This window comes from Aotus nancymaae, unplaced genomic scaffold (assembly GCF_030222135.1).
Source record: "Aotus nancymaae isolate 86718 unplaced genomic scaffold, 86718_ANA_hifiasm-v0.15.2.pri h1tg000046l, whole genome shotgun sequence".
Lineage (NCBI taxonomy): Eukaryota > Metazoa > Chordata > Mammalia > Primates > Aotidae > Aotus > Aotus nancymaae.
Window position 1 is genome coordinate 17,694,445 of NW_026988460.1, and position 22,818 is coordinate 17,717,262.

The following is a 22,818-nucleotide window of genomic DNA, read 5'->3' on the forward strand; positions in this document are numbered from 1 at the left end:
TTTTCATGAATGGTTTAACATCACTCCTTTGGTGCTGTCCTCACCATAGCGAGGTGACTTCTCATAAGATCTGGCTGTTTAAAAGTGTGGCATCTCTCCCCCTTCACTTGCTCTACTTTTCCTATGTAATGTGCCTGCTACCTCATCTCCTTCTGCCATGATTGGAAGCATCATGAGGCCTCATCAGAAGCAGATGCCACTGCACTTCCTGTACAGACTTCAGAACCATGAACCAATTAAACCTCTTTTCTTATAAATATACAGTCTCAGGTATTTCTTTATAGCAATGCAGTAATGGACTAATATAGATTCAAAATGCCTTTGTTAAGATATGTGATTAAAAGATAACAGAATTTTATAACTTGAACCACGACCTAATTTTTTTTGTCTTGTTTTTATTCTAATTATCTGGACCAAATAAAAACATGGTTTGTTGATCTATTTGCTGATTATTAAGATAGAGATTGACTTAATGTATAGCATTTTGTCAGAGGATAGAGGATGTTAATTGTTTAACCTGCCTTCCCTTTGAGTCCTAAGTAATTGTGTATCAACATAAGAAGACTTGAAAAATATAACTGGTACCTGTGGCTAAAGCAAGGCTTTATATACACCCCTTCTAGTTGAAGGCACTCAGGTCTCAGAGAACAAGCTTCTGTACTGTCCTCTACATTCACAGGTAGAGAGACTGTATTTGTTTTTAAGACACTGTGTACCATGGACCACTCTACTTCCTATGGAGCAGAAGTTTCTCCAAATTAAGGATGAGATTTGCTCTCTTGGTTTTATTTAGATACATTCATGTCTTGAGACACCACTCGTTAAATTGCTACACACATGTAATAAAGTCCTGGCTTAGAAGTGAAATGTAAACCTGGATCATAATTTTTTTCTTACTATTTGTATACGTTGTAGATAGAGAAAAGATAGAAACTATTGTCGATAGAGAAAAGATGGAAACAAAGTCTGCTTCCACTGAAGATACAGTTTTTCAAATCTGATCAATGTCAAAGGACTTTTCAGAAAGGTTTCTCATTTTGAAAGATGCTGAGTGTGTCTTCAAAATGGGGAAGTCAGCAGAAGATTGAAAGGCTTTTGATGTTAGGACTCAAGTAGGTTAAGGCAAGTGTCTCAAGGTGAGAAACTGATCAAGATAGGACAAAGTAAATAGTATAATAATTTACAATTGGTAGACTCAGCCAGATGAGAGTCTTGAAGTGAGTTTGACAAATGAAATGTTTGCCCACACGAGCAATCTAATGTCCTCATAGGAGAACTATTTGCCCAGATGAGAAAACTGTTTGTTCAGATATATTGGTTTGTAGGAATTTAGTGAAGCAAACAGGGAAGCTATCTATTGCTTTATAGTCTTATCTTTCTGAGAAAGATTTCCCTGGAAAAAGTGGTAAAGTCATGTTGACAGAGATGGCTTCAGTTCTCAGTCCTGTTAGTTAAGCTCTGTGGATACAGATGGTCCCAAACCTCACACCTCTGTAATTTCTCTTTTACTGCTCCCCAATCCAAACAAACATTTATTTTTCTACTGGGAGATGACTCTTTTATTTATAACAAGTTTCTTATCTTCTATTTTGTGGTTATAGTTACTTTATTTACTTGTTAGATATAGCTTTTCTTAGATTGTGTTTTCTTAGTGGATATGAATAATGGTTTTTTACATCTCCATAGGTTAAGATATCTAACCTATTTAGAAGGTTCTTCAAAATTTTCTATTTTATTTAAACTTGGCTAATTATTTTGCTTCTATGTGAATGCCTTGTCTTGAGGCCATCTCAATATTTCTAATCTACTCTTTAATACAACCAATACTTCTTAAGCATCTATTTTATGACAAATATTGTGTAAAGTCAGATGTTCTCAATCTTGAATTCCATTTGAATCACTATGAGAGCTTTAAAATAAAATAGTAGGGAGTTTAAAATAGTACTGATACTCAGGGCAGCACTTAAACTTTTATTTAATTGATGTGGGGCATGGTCTAGGTATTAGGATTTTTTTCAGTGTCTTCAGGTGATTTTAATTTTTCAGCAGGCTATTAGGGAAGTCAATTATGAACAACACACATGGTTTCAAGGAGCTTAGTGGAGGGGAAAAAAACACATTACACCAATACAATAATAATTGTTAGAATAAAATTGTGGTTAAGTGCTACAAAGTAAAATTTCCAGATGCTGTGAGAGCTTATAGCATAGCTACCTAACTAACATCTTTGTTAGGGATGTCAGAGGAGGAATGCCCTGGGAAAGAGACATGTAGGGTAAGACTTGAAGGATGAACAGAAATTAACCAGACAATAGAAGAAAAGAAGAAGCAAGGGGAACAACATGCTTTGGGACTGGGAAGGTCTTGACAAGTTGAAGGATGAGGGAGAAGACTAGTGTAGGTAAAGTTTACTGAATAAGGAGCTGGTTGTAGTATAAAAATCATGGTGGAGTCAGAGGTGGCTAAATCATTCAGAGGCTTCCAGTGAAGAGGATGATTTTTTCCTTTTTTTTTTTAACTTCATCATAAGGGTAATGAGAAACTGAGATAATTTATCCAAATGTATTTTATAAAGCTTATACTAGCAGCCAACCACAGATGGGATTAATTTAATGGAGGGGAAATGGACCAGGATGGGCTGTGGAAACTAGGATCAGAGTCCATTGCAGACCAGGTTGGAAATAAGTTTGGACAGGAGAGTGACAGTGGTGATGGAAACAAATGGAAAGATTTGAAATATTCTTTGGTGATATCATCAATAGAATTTTTCAATTAGTTGAATATAACTATGTGTTAATAATTGGACTGATAGAGTTGACACTATTAATTCTAGTAGAACTCTCATTCTATAATTATATTATCTTTGTTTATTTAAAAACTCCTGAGCCAGCAGAAGTTGTCACACACATTGAAACCTGGCCTAGGTTCATTTGAAGTTCTTGAGTATTCCAAATATTCCAGGTAGTTGGTTATTATGTCAATATAAATGTTTTAGGGGGAAAATATTAAGAAATTTAAACTCTTTATAAATGTTTTGATGAAATTTAAAATGTGGATTTTTTTTTTTAATGCCAGTGCCTTGAAAGTTGTTTCTTTTCCAACATTCAAAGTAAGTAGACCAATGTGAGCTTGTAGCATTCTCTGCCCAAGTTATCCAACACAAGAGCGATTAGGTTAATAAAGGTAATTTTACTACAAATTACCCTCCATAGTTGAATCACTTTATTTTTGAGAAGAAATCATAGTGAAAATGTCATTCTTATATTTGTGATAAATATAACATTTGGTCTTATTTTTCCTGCTGTACTGAACGTTCCTAGGTCTGTAGCAAACAAGATAATATTTACTAAAACACAAATTAATATTTAGCAGACAAACAACTTAGACTCACTCTGGACTCCCATAAAAATTCATTACTGATCGCCATTCTAATATGATGTGGAGAAATAGGAACACTTTTACACTGTTGGTGGGAGTGTAAATTAGTTCAACCATTGTGGAAGACAGTGTGGTGATTCCTCAAGAACCTAGAAATAGAAATTCCATTTGACCCAGCAATCTCATTACTGGGTATATATCCAAAGGATGATAAATTGTTCTATTATAAGGACACATGCACATGAATGTTCATTGCAGCACTGTTTACAATAGCAAAGACTTGGAACCAACCCAAATGCCCATTGATGATAGACTGGAGAGGGAAAATGTGGCACATATACACCGTGGAATACTATGCAGCCATAAAAAATGATGAGTTCATGTCCTTTGTAGGGACATGGATGAACCTGGAAACCATCATTCTCAGCAAACTGACACAAGGATGGAAAAAACACCACATGTTCTCACTCATAGGGAGGTGCTGAATAATGAGAACATATGGATCCAGGGAGGGAAGCATCACACACTGGGGTCTGTTGGGGGGAATAGGGGAGGGACAGGGAAGGGTGGGGAGTTGGGGAGGGATAACATGGGAAGAAATGCCAGATATAAATGATGGGGAGGAAGGCAGCAAACCACATTGCCATGTATGTACCTATGCAATAATCCTGCATGTTCTTCACATGTACTCCCAAACCTAAAACACAGTAAAATATATATTAAGAAATAAATAAATATACTACAAGAGACTGTAAAGGGGAGAGGAAACATCAACAAATACGTAATATAATAAAATTTTCCAAAACTGTAAAAAAAAATCACTACTTAGACATTTAAATATATTTACTTAATACTGTTATATACATTTCCTGAAGTAAATTAAAGACAGAATATTTGGAAATCTAACAGAGGTTGTCAAAGCTACATCTGTTGACCAATACCAGTTGCTTTTATAAAATTGTATTATTCCTTGCTCAAACACTTTATTAACTATATTATGGCCCAAGATTTCTGACAGTATGTCAAGATGCTTTATCTTCTTGTTTTTTTTTTTTTAGTGTGTCTGTCTTTCCTGGCCATCTTTTTTTTTTTTTTTCTTTTTAGAAAAAGAAAGAAAGAAAAGAGGAAGAAAGAGGAAGAGAAACAGGGAGAGAGAACGGGAGTATTGCTTTATTGCCCAGGCTAGAATGTAGTCTAAAGATGGGTATTGAAAACCTCTTTTATGCCAATAATTGTGCTTAACAATGGAGACAGGAAGGAATAAGGGAAGAAAATAACAAGCAGCCAACCAATATTTCATTTAAACCTATGAAATGCTATGCAATTACTGAGGAGTGATTTACTTCCAATTATGTAGTCACTTTTGGAATAGGTATGATGTGGTACTGATAAGAATGTATGTTTTGTGTATTTGAAGTGGAGAGTTCTATAAATGTTTATTAAGTTTACTTGTTCCGAGTCCGAGTTCAAGTCCTAGATATCCTTGTTAATTTTCTGTCTCATTGATCTGTCTAATATTGACAATGTGATGTTACAGTCTCCCACTATTATTGTGTGGGAGTCTAAGTCTCTTTATAAGTCATTAAGAACTTGTCTTATGTATCTGGGTGCTCCTGTATTGGGTGCGTATATATTTAGGATCGTTAGCTCTTCTGATTGCATTGATCCTTTTACCATTATGTAATGTCCTTCTTTGCCTCTTTTGATCTTTGTTGCTTTAATGTCTATTTTATCAGAGGCGAGAATTGCAACTCCTGCTTTTTATTTATTTGTTCATTTTTGCTCTCTGTTTGGTTGGTAAATCTTCCTCCATCCCTTTGTTTTGAGTCTTTATATATCCTTGTATGTGAGATGGGTCTGGATGTAGTATACTGATGGGTTTTAGTTTTTTATCCAATTTGCCTGTCTGTATCTTTTGATTGGGGGATGTAGTTGATTTAAATTTAGGATTAATAATAATATATGTGAGTTTAATACTGCCATTTGATGTTGACTGGCTGTTTTGCCCATTAGTTGATGTAGATTCTTCATTATGTTGATGCTCTTTACTTTTTGGTATATTTTTGGAAAGGCTGATACTGGTTGTTCCTTTATATGTGTAGTGCTTCTTTCAGAAGCTCTTGTAAAGCAGGCCTGGTGGTGGTGAAATCTCTAAGTACTTGCTTGTTCGCAAAAGATTTTATTTTTCCTTCGCTTGTGAAGCTTAGTTTGGCTGGATATGAAATTCTGGGTTGAAAGTTCTTTTCTTTAAGGATGTTGAATATTGGTCCCCACTCTTTTCTGGCTTATAGGGTTTCTGCTGAGAGATTTGCTGTAAGTCTGATAGGCTTCCCTTTGTGGGTAACCTGACCTTTCTCTCTGGCTGCCTTAGTATTTCCTCCTTCATTTCAACCCTAATGAATCTGACAATTATGTGCCTTGGGGTTGGTCTTCTTGAGGAATATCTTTGTGGTGTTCTCTGTATTACCTGGAGTTGAATATTGTCCTGCCTTACTAGATTGGGAAAGTTTTCCTGAATAATCTCCTGAAGAGTATTTTCCAACTTGGATTCATTCTCTTTGTCACATTCAGGTAAACCTATCAAATGTAGATTAGGTCTTTTCACATAGTCCCATATTTCTTGGAGACTTTGCTCATTCCTTTTTATACTTTTTTCTCTAATCTTGTCTTCTCATTTTATTTCATTAAGTTGGTCTTCGACCTCTGATACCCTTTCTTCTGCTTGATCAATTCGACTGTTAAAACTTGTGCATACTTCGCGAAGTTCTCGTGTTGTGTTTTTCAGCTCCATTAATTCACTTATATTCCTCTCTAAATTGTCTATTCTCGTTAGCATTTCATCAAACCTTTTTTCAAAGTTCTTAGTTTCTTTGCATTGGGTTAGAACAAGTTCTTTTAATTCACAGAAGTTTCTTATCATCCACCTTCTGAAGCCTACTTCTGTTAATGGAATGCACTTGTTCTCCATCAGGTCTTGTTCCATTGCTGATGAGGAACTGTGATCCCCTGTAGAGGGAGAGGCATTCTGGTTTTGGGTATTCTCTGCCTTTTTAGGCTGGTTTCTTCCCTTCATTATAAATTTATCTATCTGTCATCTTTGTAATTACCGACTTTCTAATTAGGTCTCTGAGTGGACATCCAACTTGTTGATTCCCAGCACCAAAATCTGAGCAATCCACTGCACCGGCCAAAACAGCGGTGTGAAGATTCATGGTGCTTTTCTGCCCGGGAATCTCCGGTCTGGCTCCCTTCTTGAGTCTGTCCTTCAATCAGCTGAATAGGTGATTCTGCCTTCCTGGAGCTCCAAATGTCGGCCAAAAGGGGACCCAGTCCCGCTTACTCTGCACCAAGAATCGCTGCACCGAGGCGCCGGCAAAACCGCTGCGCTAGCCACAAAAGTCGCGCTGGCGACCTGTGGGGCTCCTCCACTGGGGATCTCCTGGTCCATGAGCAACAAAAATTCGTCTGAAAGTGTGGTGTCCTCTCGTTCTCTGCGCTTTCACTGGGAGCTACAATCCCGAGCTGCTAGTGATCAGCCATCTTGGATCTCTCTCCTTATAAGATGCTTTATCTTCTAAGACAAATTTCAGTTAGACTTGCAATTGCTAACTCAGAAGCAGACTTTAAATGTAGCCAGTAAGTGTAATGATGGATGTGTATCATTGTTTGTCACAACCCATAGAATAGATACCACCAAGAGTGAACTCTATTGTAAACTGTAAATTCTGGGTGATAATGACTTGCCAATGTAGGTTCAACAGCTGCAACAGATGTACCATTCTACATCCGTTGATAGTAGGAGAGGATGTGCAAATGTGGAGTCAAGGAGTATATGGGAACTCTTTGTATACTCCATTCAATTTTGCTGTGAACCTAAAATTGCTCTAAAAAATAAAATCTATTAAAAATGCAAGAAATAGTACAATTCTCAGCTTTATTGAAAACTTTGCTAATGAGGTAGAAGTTAGGACTAGAAAAAACATAACAGAATAGGGGTGTTCTACTCAAGAACTCATAGGCCAACCCTGGCACTATCCTCTGATACTGTAAGCCTGCCATACCTGGATGGGAGTGATATTTCTAGCCCATCTCAAATTGTTTATTTCTGTCCTGGTGCTAGATTTATGTTAAGAAATCTAGAAATCTTGATTTGGCTCCTTAACAAGTACATTATATAAACCATACAATAGAAGTATTTATGCCCATGGCATGGGGTATGTGTGTGTTAGTGTGTGTGTGTGTGTGTGTGTGTGTGTGTGTATAGAAAGGGAGGAATTGGGGAGAGAGAGAGATTTAGTAGGGATTAAGAGAGAATACACTCAAGATTCAGACAATTTTCATTTCACATTCAGCTCTGATATTTTCTGTCCTTCTTCTTCAATAAAAATTAGTTAACTTCACTCAGACTCTTTTTAATCTATAAAATTGTGGTTATATTAGGTAAGTGCAAAAGCAATTGAAGTTTTTGCCTTGGAATTTTCTGTTTGAGACTGGAATACATTCTTAAATAAACTTGGTTATGTTACACATCATTTTAATGGACATCTCTCACTTTATGTTGTTTTCCTAATGACTTATTACTTGCTGTTTATTTTATGTTTATTTTAGAGTATGGAAATGGTATTAGACAAAAAGCAAATTCGAGCAATCTTTAAAATTCTAGTTCAAAATGGGTTGTAAATCACTGAAGACAACTCGCAACATCAACAACGCATTTGGCCCAGGAACTGCTAATGAACGTATAGTGCAGTCATGGTTCAAGAAGTTTTGCAAAGGAGACGAGGCTCTTGAAGATGAGGAGTGTAGTGGCTGGCCATTGGAAGTTGACAACAACCAATTGAGAGCAATCATTGAAGCCGATCCTCTCACAACTACACAAGAAGTTGCCGAAGAACTCAAAGTTGACCATTTTATGGTCGTTCAGCATTTGAAGCAAATTGGAAAGGTGAAAAAGCTTCATAGGTGGGTGCCTCATGAGCTGAGTGAAAATTAAAAAAAAAAAATCATCATTTTGAAGTGTCTTCTCTTATTCTATGAAACAACAATGAACCATTTCTCTCTCGGATGGTGATATGCGACAAAAAATGGATTTTATATGACCAGCTCAGTGGTTGGACTGAGAAGAAGCTCCAAAGCACTTCCGAAAGCCAAACTTGCACCAAAAACAGGTCATGGTCACCATTTGGTGGTCTGTTGCTGGTCGGATCCACTACAACTTTCTGAATCCTGGCCAAATCATTACACCTGAGAACTATGTGCAGCAAATCAGTGAGATGCGCTGAAAACTTCAGTGCCTGCAGCTGGTATTGGTCAACAGAAAGGATATAACTTCTCCATGACAATGCCCAACCACATGTCCCACAATAGACACTTCAAAAGTTGAAAGAATTGGGCTACAAAGTTGCCTCATCCGCCATATTCACCTGACTTCTTGCCAACCAACTACCACTCCTTGAAGCATCTTGATAACTTTTTGCAGAAAACATGTTTCTACAACCAGCAGGATGCTGAAAATATTTTCCAAGAGTTTGTCAAATCCTGAAGCACAAATTTTTACACTGCAACAATAAACACTTTTTTCTCATTGGCAAAAATGGATGTTTATTGTAATAGCCCCTATTTTGACATAAAAAGATGTGTTTGAGCCTAGTTATAATGATTTACAGGTCACAGGCTGAAAGTGCAATTACTTTTGCACCACCTTCACATTACTTATTCTCAGGCTGGCAGTGAAAATTAAATAATGAAATGCTCACATTTGACCCAGCAGAGTGGGTCATAGAATCAGTGCCACTTACCATTTGACCTTTGACAAGTCTCTGAACAGCTTGGAGACTCCAGTTCTTTATTTAAAAAGATGAGAGTTGCACAGAATTATGGTTTGATTCCTCCAAGTTGTAAAATGTCATGATTTATTTTTAGTGCTAACTAGATCTCAAGGGAAATAATCCACTGACCTGTTTTCTCATTAATACCATTTGTTGAACAACAAGACTAAATATTCAACTGCACTGGAGAAATGAAAACGTTATGATTTACAGGCATGGTTTTATTCTGTCCCTCAAAATCTAGCAGATGTTGGAATACCAGGAACAGAGAAAGCAGCTTCTATTACATTTCCTGTATGATCATAGAGGAAGAGCCTATTCCTCTCTTAACCAGATAATTGTGTAGGTGTAGCTGCCAAAATCCTAAAACCAAATATGCCCAGACTAGGACTGCAGATAAATTTTAGTATGCCCAGGTAAACTTCAAATCCAGATAAACAACAATTTTTATTTAGTATAAATATTTTCTAAATATTGTATTGTACTAAAAAATTATTCTTTGTTTATTGGAAATTCTAACGTAATTGGGAATCCTATATTTTTATTTACTAAATCTGTCAACCTTACAAAACAAAATTCACATAGCTGTCTTCTTTTCATATAGCTGTTAAAAAATGTACAACTACACTCAAATCTATCCCCTTCCTCTGTTCTCATTGCCATTTGGTTAAGGTGGGATCATCTCTAAGGGCCTTTCCACTACACTGAAGAACATTAACTTCTATTGTATTTTCTACTGATGAATAGAACTTCATATCCATTTATTCATTGCCATGCCTTTACATAAACTCTGGGTCTCCAAGAGATGCTGGTTGACCTAATTGGAGGGTAAAGCCCATGACAATGTCCAGAAAACTCAACTATCAAACTTAAATAAGACTCTAACTAACCATTCATATGAAGATTAGTTTCAATTATTTATTATTCCAATGTTAACACCAACCAGGTTAATGGGGTCAAAATTGCGTTTGTTGGGTCAGAGCATGAAGTGATGTTTAGACGAAAAGACAATTGTTAAAACCCACAAAGAGAGCTAATGACAATGAGATGCTTAATGGTGTGATGGGGAAGAGACAGCTGTAACACTCTCTTAATGGAAGTTCAAATGATTTTTGGTGAACTTTCTCTAACTCTTTTGCTCTTGCATTATGTATGATTTATCACATCTAAAGCTTTGAGCCCAATGGATAAGCCTGGATTTTGAGATATACTTTTAGGCACTCTTTAATCAGTTCTGAGGTTTTGTTACACATGAGCTCCCTTTCCTCTTTAAAGTAAACATAGGTAGCACTTACTCAGAAAGTACACAGCGAAATGATATTAGTGGAAGATAACAGTGAAACTGACAAATTGTAATTATTGAAACAACGATCAGATTCATTGTATAAAAGTCACTTTTGTAAATTATTGTGTCAGTGAGAGGAAATACCCAAAGCCAAACAAGATGATATTCTTTAGGACCTATGGAAATTGTCTTATTGCGTCTCTCTTCTCCATAAAAATAGTACAATTTGTCACTTGTTCTCCTTCATCATTACCCTAACTCGTAAATCTCTTATTCTGACTGTGTGTCTTTCAGGAAACCAGCATCCTATGGTCTTTAAGTACTCCAGAATTAGAGGTGGGCTGAACTCATGGCTCTGCAGCACTGCTACTTATGAGCTACATGACCTTTTAGAATTCACTTAACTTCTCTGACTCTCAATTTCTCCTTTTATACATACATGCATAGAATACATAACATCTGTATCTCAAAATTGTAGTGAAGACTAAGTCGGTTAGTTCATGTACAGTTCTAAGCACATGGTAAGTATCTATTATCTTGAAAGAAGATAATTCCTAGTATTGATTTTAATGGAAAATATAAAATCATACTGGTTTTAGGGAAAATGGGTAAATTCTGTCATAATCTTTTAGAGGGAAAAACTTCCCAATTATGACTCAAAATCATGAACAGTAACAGAAGAAACTGCTAGGTTGTACTGTAAAACCACAATAAACTTTGCTTGGCAAAGGACAGCATTATCAAAGTTAAAATTAAAAATTTTTAAACCTGAAAAACTAGACAAAATTATTCCAGTCATAGAATAGCTCTAGCCCCAAGCTGCTTTTTCCTGTCCCTCAGGTATTCCTTTCCTCCCATTTCTGTCTGCCTGGTCCTGAGCATTGTATCCTTGTCTTTCTTGAAGTGACTTGCATTCACCCTTGTTTCCACTGTCTAAATGTTACCAAGATTCACTCTCCCTTGAAATAACCCCAAATTGGGACTTCCTTTATAAACAGCCTACACTTCACACTTGGATTAATAATTTTCCATGAATATGACCAATTTATATCAGCACTTCTAATTATCAGGGATTGTGTCTGTTTTCTCTAATCTGGACCCAACCTTGTATAAAAATAAGAATGCAGTGTGAAAGAGAGAGACAAACCTTTAATACTTCTTCTAAAAGCCATAAGAATCCTTATATCTCCAGAAATAAAATTTCCTCAAACAAAATTCTTGACCCAATTATCTCTCAGGTTGGGACCTAACAACTGTTTCCTTGATACCGATTGTTTGTTCTCTTCCTGCCTCAAGGGATAACATGAATTGAAGGGCTCAGCTTAAACATAACTGGTTAAACAGCACTTGTAACCATCTCACTTTAATATTTTCTTTTTCCTGTTGATATTTGTGTTTCAGACCTGCACTTGCTTTCATATTTTAGCATTCCTGTCCCTTGAAATAATCATATGCTGACCTTGTCCTCAAGACATAACACACGATCTTCACCAAATCATGTAGAGTTTTTGGTCGTCCAAACACTAAATGTGGAAGAAAATGAAGATTCTGGCTTCTCAAACACAATATTGGCCTGTGAAATCTCTAACAGTGTGTTTTAGGAAGGATAGAGGGAAGATACAGTTATTAACCAACTATGTGGTAAACACAGTAGGCAAATGATATTTTTTAACGTGAAAAACTTTGTGAGATTGCTCTTCTTGAAGAATATCTTTGTGGTGTTCTCTGTACTTCCTGAACTGGAATGTTGGCCTGCCTTGCTAGGTTGGGAAGTTCTCCTGGATAATATCCTGAAGAGTGTTTTCCAACTTGGATTCCTTCTCTCCGTTACATTCTGGTACACCTATCAAATGTAGATTAGGTCTTTTCACATCATCCCATATTTCTTGGAGGCTTTGTTCATTTCTTTTCACTCTTTTTTCTTGAATCTTGCCTTCTCATTTTATTTCACTGAGTTGATCTTCAATTTCTGATATCTTTTCTTCTGCTTGGTCAATTTGGCTATTGAAACTTGTGTATGCTTCTCGAAGTTCTCATGTTGTGTTTTTCAGCTCCATCAATTCATTTACGTTCCTCTCTAAGATGGTTATTCTAGTTAGAATTTAATCTAACCTTTTTTCCAGTTTCTTCATTTCTTTGCATTGGGTTAGAACATGTTCTTTTAGCTCAGCAAAGTTTCTTATTACCCACCTTCTGAAGCTTGCTTCTGTCAGTTCATCAGACTCATCCTCCATCCAGCTTTGTTCCCTTGCTGGTAAGGAGTTATGATCCCTGGGAGGAGGAGAGGTGTTCTGGTTTTGAGGTTTTCATCCTTTTGCATTGGTTTCTTCCAGTCTTTGTAGATTTATCTACCTGTAGTCTTTGCAGTTGGTGATTTTCAGATGGGGTCTCTGAGTGAATGTCCTTTTTGTTGATGTTGAAGCTATTTCTTTCTGGTTTTTAGTTTTCTTTCTAACATTCAGGTCCCTTTGCTGCAGGTCTGCTGGAGGTCCACTTCAGACCCTGTTTGCCTGGGAATCACCTGCAGGGGCTGCAGAACAGCAAGGATTGTGCCAGTTTCTTCTGTTATCTTCGTCCCAGAAGGGTACCCGTCAGATGTCAGCCAGATCTCTCCTTTATGAGGTACGTCTTTGGATATACGGGGGTCAGGGAGCTACTTGAGGAGACAGTCTGTCCCTTATCAGAGCTCAGGTGCTGTGCTGGGAGTTCCGTTGTTCTGTTCAGAGCTGCTGGGCAGGTATGTTTAAGTCTGCTACAGTGGAACTCATAACCACCTCTTTTCCCGGGTGCTCTGTCCTGGGAAGGTGGAGCTTTATTTATAAGTTCCTGACATGCTGCTACTTTTTTTTTTTTGTTTTTTTTTGGTGCAGCTGTTTATTTCAGGGAGAGGGCAGGGGAGGAAGCTCAGTCTTTCTTGGCAGTGGTTTTCCTCCTAGTGGCCATGACATTGCTCAGCTCCTCCTGCTCCCTCTTGGCATGCATGTGCATCCCCACCCATTTCTTGATGAACTTGAGGGCCCGTTTGTCCTTGGAGACCTTCAGCAACTCCATGGCAAGCCACTTGTACAGGCAAAGCCACACACCTCCCAGATCATGTCCTGCACGAACTTGGTGTGTTTGGTCAGATGCCCGCGGCAGCGGCTCTGCCTGGGCTTGCTCATGTTCTTGGTTACCTTGTGGCCCTTGTTGAGGCCCATGGCCATAGGATAGCGAAGAGCCATGGCTACTACTCTCCAATGGCAACCGTGGCAGAAGGGCTGGCACCATGTGGAACTCTTGCTGCTGCCTTTTTTCAGAGATGCCCTGCGCAGCAAGGAGGTAGTCTAGTCACAGTCTGCCAGCAGAGGCATTGCTGAGCTGCTGCGGGCCCTGCCCAGCTGCTGTGTAAACTTCCTTGAATTTAATTATTGCGGTTTTTTTCTATTTCAATCTGTGTTTTAGACAGCCATCAAAAATTTCCCCATCTTATTATGAAATAATTTAAGGAGACACATAAAGGCAGGTCACAAGAAAAGCATAGGACCATTGACTTCAACTGAACATCTCTAATTGTGGTTTTGATTGTAATGGAACTTTGACTGAATTCTAATAGAGCTTTGAGGTGGGAGTTTCTAAGAAGATATATTTGATGGAGGAATTCTTAGAATGCATTGGTGCTTAGGACAGTGTATGGTTTTAAAAATCTCTGTTAAGCTATGTGCCCATAAACTATACATTAAGAATCAATTCTAAAAGATCAGTGCTGAAGACATAATAAATGACCTGTGAAGTTTGTCCATGACCTCTGTGAGACTCTGTGGAAATTGTGTGTATATGTATATTCACTATTTGGGGAATAAGACCTATAGATTCCTTTAGTTTATTTACCTCAAATAAAGTAAGACCAAGATTAGTGTGTTTCCTTAAGACTCACTGCTTTGTGAAATAATGATATTTTAGATTTATGAGTACTTCATAGTTTACAAAACACACACACACATATATACACATATATGTATATATGTGTGTGTATATGTATATATATGTGTTATACATACATGTATATATGTGTGTATGTATATGTGTATATATATATGTGTGTGTGTATATATATATTTTTATCTCAGTATTCAAAGAACCCTTAGCATTGGTTGTCTAAACAATATCCCATGCTATGTTTTTTGCAGTGGAGTAAATTATAAATAATATTTTTAAAATGTGGGAAAAGTTGGCTGCTTAAAAACATTGTTGTGACCACAATGTTTATATTAGCCCACATGATTAGGTTTCCTGGTGTAGAAATACACACACTCAAGCTTGTTTAAGCAATGAAGAGAACTGTTTTAGATAACTGAAAAGTACAGAGATAAAGTTGTTTACAAGTGTGGCTTGATCCAGAAGTCAATGGTGCCTTTCAGGCTCCAGTTCTTTCATCTCTGCCACCTCAGTGTGTCAGTTTTGTCCTCAAGTTGGTATCTCTCGTGGAAGCAAATGGTCATAAAAATGTCATACAACTTGTTCCTTGCACAGTGAAAAGGAAGTGAAACTCTTGGATGTAGCATTCACTGGCCAGTCCGGGGACCATCCTATTGGGCTAGTGCATTAGTTCACACGTCAACCACTGAACACAGTTTTTGAGACCAGAGGGCATTGAGTGTGCTCTTTGGCCTCAGCATGGTCACATACTATTCTGGAAGAGCTGAGAGTAGAGTTACATTGCCTGGGGCCACATGGACAGCAAAATAAAAAACTAGTGGTCTTAGAAAAGGGAAAATGGCCGGGCGCGGTGGCTCAAGCCTGTAATCCCAGCACTTTGGGAGGCCGAGGCGGGTGGATCACTAGGTCAAGAGATCGAGACCATCCTGGTCAACATGGTGAAACCCCGTCTCTACTAATACAAAAAAATTAGCTGGGCATGGTGGCGCGTGCCTGTAATCCCAGCTACTCAGGAAGCTGAGGCAGGAGAATTGCCTGAACCCGGGAGGCGGAGGTTGCGGTGAGCCGAGATCGCGCCATTGCACTCCAGCCTGGGTAACGAGAGCGAAACTCCGTCTCAAAAAAAAAAAAAAAAAAAAAAAGAAAAGGGAAAATATTATGAACACTGGGACAGTGGAAGGATGACCTCTACACTGGGGCAGATGAAAAATACAGTGTCAATGGCAAACACTAGAGGATAATATCTTGACATAAGCAGAATTAAGGCTATTTAAAAAGGGAACAGAAGCCCAGAGAGATGGAATAGCAGCCTCTAGGCACTCAAGCAGTAAGTGGAGAAAGTGGGGCTCAAAGCCAGAACTTCTAACCCCAAATCTATTGTTCTTTCTGTCATAGACTGTTATTTCCACAGAGAACCAAGTGTGTACAGCTCATAAATTGCAAAGCGACTTTGGCTCTGCCTGTGGGAATAAACTGCTGGGTAATATATGATTTACACCAATGACAGCTGTGAATTTCAGTTTCGGTTCCAGATACAGAGAGAGTTTGCAGAATGGTGTAGTTTTCATTTGCAGGGCACAGTAATGCTCTTCACTTCTCAGAGGCTTTTCAGCTAAGACTGTCAAAGGTCTCTGTAAAGATGAAACATCTTTTACTCCATAATTGAGGAGCCAGAGGCAAAGGGTAGTGAATTAGCCAAGCCATCACTAACACAGCCTCAATGACCTTGGTCTCCACTGAGCAGTTTATAGTTGTTTTCTGCTATAAATAAGTACATGCACACAGGCGCCCAAGAGTCACAGACCATGTCACCAAGGGTAACCCAAAGAACCTGTGATTAACTTTTCTGTGGCCAGAGAGAGAAAATAGAAAAGTTCAATAGCAAAGTAAATTTTGTCAACATGGTATTGTTGAAAAGTACCTATGACTCAGTCAGCAGATTAAGATTTTTGCTTCTGGCTCAGTAAGAATATAACCTTGGGCATATTATTATTCCTTTCAATTTAAGAAGAGGAATCTGGACTAGATCACTAGAGACTTCTCCCAACCCTAAGCCAGGTTTGAGAGTTTGTGTGCTTTGTTTTGAGTCTTTATTCTTATCTTCGCCACTGGGGTATGAAATAAATGATGATGAGACTTGGCCTGACATTACTGTGAGTCACAGGGAGAAGGAGCTTGCTCAGGGTGAGCAAGAAGAGTGAAGGATTGTTGGATATTCTCTGAGGACCACCATCATTTGAGGGACAGGAAGAGGAAGAGACACTGCACAAGAGATCAAAAAGCACACCTTAACATTGTAGATAAACTTTGAAGATTGTGCCAACAGAATTTCTTGATGGATTGGATATGGGTTTGAAGAAAAGGCCCAAATGGATCGATCCCCTTAGTGCTCTGAAATATTTACAAAATGATCTTTATATAACTGTGGATCATTCAGACCCAGAAAAAACAAAAGAGTTTCAGCTCCTGGCATCAGCTCTATTCAAATCTGATTCAGATTTTACAGCTCTAGGCTTTTCTGATGTGGATCACACCTATGCTCAAAGAACTCAGCTCTTTGACACCTTAGTAAATTTCTTTCCTGACAACATGACTCCTCCTAAAGGCAACCTGATAGACCTCATTACACTGTAACTGAAGAGTCACTGGACACAGAAATGGGAAACAGGAGTCGATTTTCCGTCTTTTGGATTGCAGCTCCATTGACTGACAATAAAGCTGCAGTGATTGAGGACTGCACCAGAGTTCTGAAGGGATCTTAACTATTACAGGTTTTTACCCTTTTCCTTCATGACTGACCTCAACCCCACTCTCTTCATCCTATTCCTAAATTAGGCTAATAAAGTGAAATTGGTATACTATCCAGTTAAATATTAAAAAAAAGAAAGAAATAATGATTCAAAACCAACCTGACAATTAAATTGAATTAAATTAGTGCTCCTCACACCTAAGGTGCAAAAGGAATCACCTGGGATTCTTGTTAAAATGCAAAGTCTGGTCCCACAGGGGAAGGGTGGAGCCCAAAGGTCTGCATTTTTAATAAACTCCTGATAGATACCAAAGCTGCTCATGCCCAGCCATACTTTGGATACTAAGAGTGGAAAAGGTTTAGAATTCCATGTATGTTTCCAGCAAAATACATCCATAGAAAAAAGACAGATGAAGAGAAAAAGGAATGGGGATAGTGTGACTTTACTGATTTAAAAAATAAAGTATTTACAAATCAAGTATAAGTTGAGACCTATAGATTTAAAAGCAAATCTATACTCTGATAAATGCATACATTCAAACAAAAACATCAATAGGATTTAGTTAAATGAATTATTGATATAGTCATAGCAGTTTGTTGTTTTAGCTGATGAGGAGAAGCACAGTGGCTGGTTCTCCTCTGATTGGCACAACTACTTTTGAGAAATACAAGGAAGGTTCTAAAGGCTCCCTGCACTTGACACACTAAAGCATGAGGGGTTCAAGGATTTATTTCCTCAATGACCCAGGACTGCCCTGCCAGCTAGATATGTATTGAAATGTCTTCCAGGATCCCTGATCCCTGGTCCAAGGCCATTGCTATTAATGGCACTACTCATCACACTAAGTCACCTCCTCTATGACCTACATCCTTTTTTTGCCATCTTTTTTTTGTGTTAATGGAATCACTCTATCTCTGCAATGAAATGCAAATCATTATTCTTCAAATAATGGCCATGATGATCCTGAAGTTCTTTGTGTAGGCCTCCTTCACTTATCTTTCACTATAATTTCAGTAATGAGCATAAAAGGATCTAGACAAAAATAGTATGTTCAGAAATACCAACACAAGACCCAGCAGTGACTCATTTCATAGGCTATCTTTTATTTTTCCTGTTCTCATTCCCTGGGTCATTGATGATCAAAGCTGCCAGCTTTGCTTCCTATGTTACCTCTTGCATGGATTCAGCAATAATAATTGGAACTGAAAATAAATGTATGTCCAGGAATGAATGCTATGCCCTTTATTCACTAGATGATTCAATAGTTCCAGTTTCTCCGTTGTCATTTTTATACTGCACATGCTCTTTGTTCTCTGCAATGCTTTATTGACCTCTTTCAGGTTGAAAAGCAGTAGATAGAAGAGGCAGCCAATGAGGATCTGGGAGGCATGTGCTGTGTGGGGCTCCTTCACTCTGGAGCAGCACAAGTGCATTATGTTATGTTTTGGTTGACAAACTCACCTTTGTCCCCATAATTTGGAAGAGCCCTGGGAAGAAAATCATACTAGGGCTATTTTCAACTATCCTAGTTACCTATTCCAAATCTATTGGATTCCAGGTGGAATAATTTTTTGGTCATTAAAAACCATTATTTATTTTATTTATTTATTTGTATTGTACTTTAAGTTCTGGGGTACATGTACAGGTCATGCAGGATTGTTACATAGGTATACAACACATGCCATGGTGGTTTGCTGCATCCAATTCCTCATCACTTATATTAGGTATTTCTCCTAATGTTAGCCCTCCCCAGTCCCTCTAACCCTTGCTATCCCTCCCCTAGCTCCCCCGCACACCTCAACAGGCCCCAGTGTGTGATGTTCCCCTCCCTGTGTCCATGTGTTCTCATTGTTCAACAACCACTTATGAATGAGAACATGTGGTGTTTGGTTTTCTGTTCTTGTGTCAGTTTGCTGAGAATGATGGTTTCCAGCTTCATCCATGTCCCTGCAAAGGACTTGAACTCATCCTTTTTTATGGCTGCATAGTATTCTGTGGGTGTATATGTGCCACATTTTCTTTATCCAGTCTATCATAGACTGGATAGACTGGATGAAAATCATTATTTTTATAAGTCATAGGAAGCTGTTTTGTAGTTCTCAAAACCAACTGAACTCCTTAAGCACATGTATATTGTTTAGCCCAACCTCTAACAACAACACATAATAGTAATGATAATGATAGCAGCTAACATTTATTGAGACTTTACAATATTCAATTGCATAGTTATAAATATTATCTCAACTAGTATTCTTGAAGAATGTATAAAGCAGTTATCATTCTTCTTTTCCTCTTCCTCCTTCTTATTATTCCTTGTGTGTAGATTTTTAAAAAATGGCCTCAGGAAGATTACATAGCCTCTTGAGTCATGCATTTATCAGTTATGGAGCCGAGATTGAAACAGCTCCAGAATCTGTGCTGTTACCTCCTTTATTTGGGCTTCTTTGGTGTAAGCCTAGTGTTGCTGTTCTATTAAACATCCTTCTTCATTACAGGGTGTTCAAATAAATAGAGATCCTGATTGTCCTGTTCCCTACAATGGTACCAATGCTAAGAATAATGCCCATATATGGCAAGGACTCACTGTCTAATTGGAGAGAGAGAGAGAAAAGCAGAAAGATGAAGAGAAGGGGAGGAGAAGGGAGGAAGAAAGGAAGTTAGAAAAAATTGTGAAGCCTCTAATGGCATGTTAAATTGTTTGCTATGTTTGATGTGAACGTCCCAGATCCCAGGAAGCCACAGAAGGGAGGGCAGAAAGAAAACATGATAATGATGTTTGTGGAAAAGTAAAATCAATCTGGTGATACTGTAGGCAAAACATCTTACAATATTAGGTTGAATGCAAAATAACATTCTATGAAATATTTATTTAAAATCTGTCACCTTAACTAGGAAGGTATTTCAGAATGCTTCATATGTATATGGCATTAAGACATTTTAATTAATTGATTTTAAAAATCAGTAGTAAATGAGTTTATATTCTCAGTTGCAATGCTTCTTTTAAAAATATAATTAGGGTGAAAACTAAATAAAGTTCTAAGATGTAATGACAATACATTTATTACATTATCATATTCTTTACAATTACTATTACATTCAATACATTTTTTTATTTTTTTATTTTTTTTCTGTTTTTATTTTTCTTGCTTTCTTCTTTCTTTCTCCTCCCTCTCTCCCTCTTTCTCTTTCTTTCTTTCTTTCTTATTATAAGCACTTCTAGTGTCAACATAAACAAGAAAATACTACCACACATGATATTCAACAATGCATATTTTATTACACTTTTAAAATCAATTCTCACCTATCTGTTTCTCTTCCCCCTAAACTCTGAAATTCCAAAAACCTATCTGGGAACAAAAAAAGATTTGGATTTACAGGAACCCACAGTAAAAGTGAGTGAGCCTGCCTAAAATGATCCAGGAGCTTGGAGAGCAGAACCAAGATAAAGGATGAATATTGATGTATGAAACCCATTCCTCTCCTTATGCCATTACAATTTCATCTTTTATCAGGCACGGTGGCTCATGCCTGTAATCCCAGCACTTTGGGACACTGAGGCAGGTCGATCGCTTGAGTTCAGGAGTTCGAGACCAGCCTGGCCACCATGGTGAAACCCTGTCTCTACTAAAAATATAAAAAGTATCCAAGCGTGGTGGTGCATGCCTGTGGTACCAGCTACTCGGGAGGGTGAAGCAGAAGTATCGCTTGAGCCTGGTAGGCAAATCTTGCAGTGAGCTGAGATCACACCACTGCACTCCAGCCTGGGTGACAGAGGGAGATTCTGTCTCAAATAATAATAATGATAATAATATTAATAATACTTTTCTAAGCTTGCTAATTCACCAGAGAGGGTGACATTAGCTTAGCTTCCTTCATCTGTAATGTGATTTCCAGCTGTGTTTTCATGACAAACTTGCATCACAGCAAACATTCCAGATACCTCAAAGGTTTAAGTGAAGTGGCATTTGATTATATCAGTAATTTATTTCATCCTGAATTTTTAATTCCTCTTTGTCAAAAAAACATGGGGGTACACGCTATCCTACTTGGCTCCCTTCTGAATCATTTCAACATAGTTATAGAGAATGTTACTCATCACTTCTTCATTAACATGAACTTACTGTCTCTTTTGATTACCACAACTAAGTTAGAGTTGTCACCAATAAGCATACAACTGAAACAAAATTTTTAAAGCCCCCCCAAACCATGTGCATGAGACTATAAGTCTGAGTTAAGCTTTTCAGTTATAAGGTGCACAGGATGTCAGCATGTGATAATTTGGTAAGAAAAAAACAACAAGATCTAGTTTTAGCTCGTGACTGTGAGCTTGGAAGACACCCAGTCCTGATAACTGGGGATAAACAGAGTTATAGTTTGTATTAGTACTCAATTGAATTTTTCACTGTTCAATAGACCTTGACTATTCTGGGTTCTGGAAATCCAGTAAGGAACAGAAAAAAAATCTTACTTACATCAAGTCATGTTAACATGGTAGCATACATTGTCTAAGAAGAATTTATAAATAAATAAATAGATTATATATATATATATATATATATATATATATATATATATATATATTCATGTGTGCATATGTTGTGTATGTGTGATCAGAAAGAAACTTTGGCACTTACATGTACCCAAACACACACAAATCGTTTTGAGCTGACAATCTTTGTGCCTTCAGAGGATTTTTGAAGTAAGAATCTCAGCAGTAGTACGGTTTCCAAAACAGAGTTCAGAAAAAGTTTTTATTTCTCCCATTTGTCAGTTAGGCAAAAGAACAGTAAGGTTTTTGGCAAAGGGATGGAAAAGAAGATTTGATGATATTGTGCAAGTGAATATGCTTCAAAGAAAACTAACTTGGAGGCTTTGTTTCTTACTGCCACTGTTACAAATCACCACAAATGTAGTAGCTTAAAAGAAAAAAACTTAAAGTTCTGGAGTTCAGGAGTTACAAAATCAAGATGTCAGCAGGGCTGCATTCTTCCTGGAAGCTCTAGGGGAGAATCTATTTCCTTGCCTTTCCAGCTTCTAGAAGCTGCTTGCATTTTTTGGCTTGTGATTCCTCCTTACATTATACAGATCTCTGCTCCTGCCCTCATATCTCTCTGACTCTGATACCCCTATAAAGACTCTCTTATAAGGCCCCTTGGAAATATGTTGATCCCAGTCTATAACCCAGTATAATCTCATCTCAAGGTCCTTACTTTAAGTACATATTTTTGGGGACTCATTCAGTCTAGCGTAGAGTCTGATGTATTAGATGAAATATTCGTGTTCTGACTTGCATATTTACTGCAAGTTTTTAGGTTAAATTTTGGATACTACCACAGAAATCTCAGGTATCGTAAAAGCTAAAAAATAAATCATTCTTCAAATCACCCTTTGCTTGAGTAGCTGTGGATGGCTTTGCAATCAGGGAATAAATTCTTTGTTTCATCATGAGCAGGGAGGCCATCAACATTCAGGAGTTAAAGTCAACAGATGCATGGTGTTCCTTTCCATTTTGCAATAGGTATCTTATCTCCACTTATCTCTCTATATGTATATTAATATGTATACATAGTTTTCTTTAAACACTTCTTTATATAGCCCTTTCAGATAGTTCTCACAAATGAAATTAGTTAGCTTGCTCAGATGTGGCCATTTAAAGCCAATT

At 37.6% G+C, this 22,818-nt stretch overlaps 1 long non-coding RNA gene and 1 pseudogene across 1 annotated transcript in view; both read right to left on the bottom strand.

Annotated features, from left to right (window-relative positions):
* LOC105730004 (uncharacterized) overlaps positions 1–22,818 on the bottom strand; it is a 173,969-nt gene that overhangs the window by 42,373 nt on the left and 108,778 nt on the right. The window lies entirely within an intron of this gene.
* LOC135268901 (large ribosomal subunit protein eL36-like) lies at positions 13,396–13,712 on the bottom strand (annotated as a pseudogene).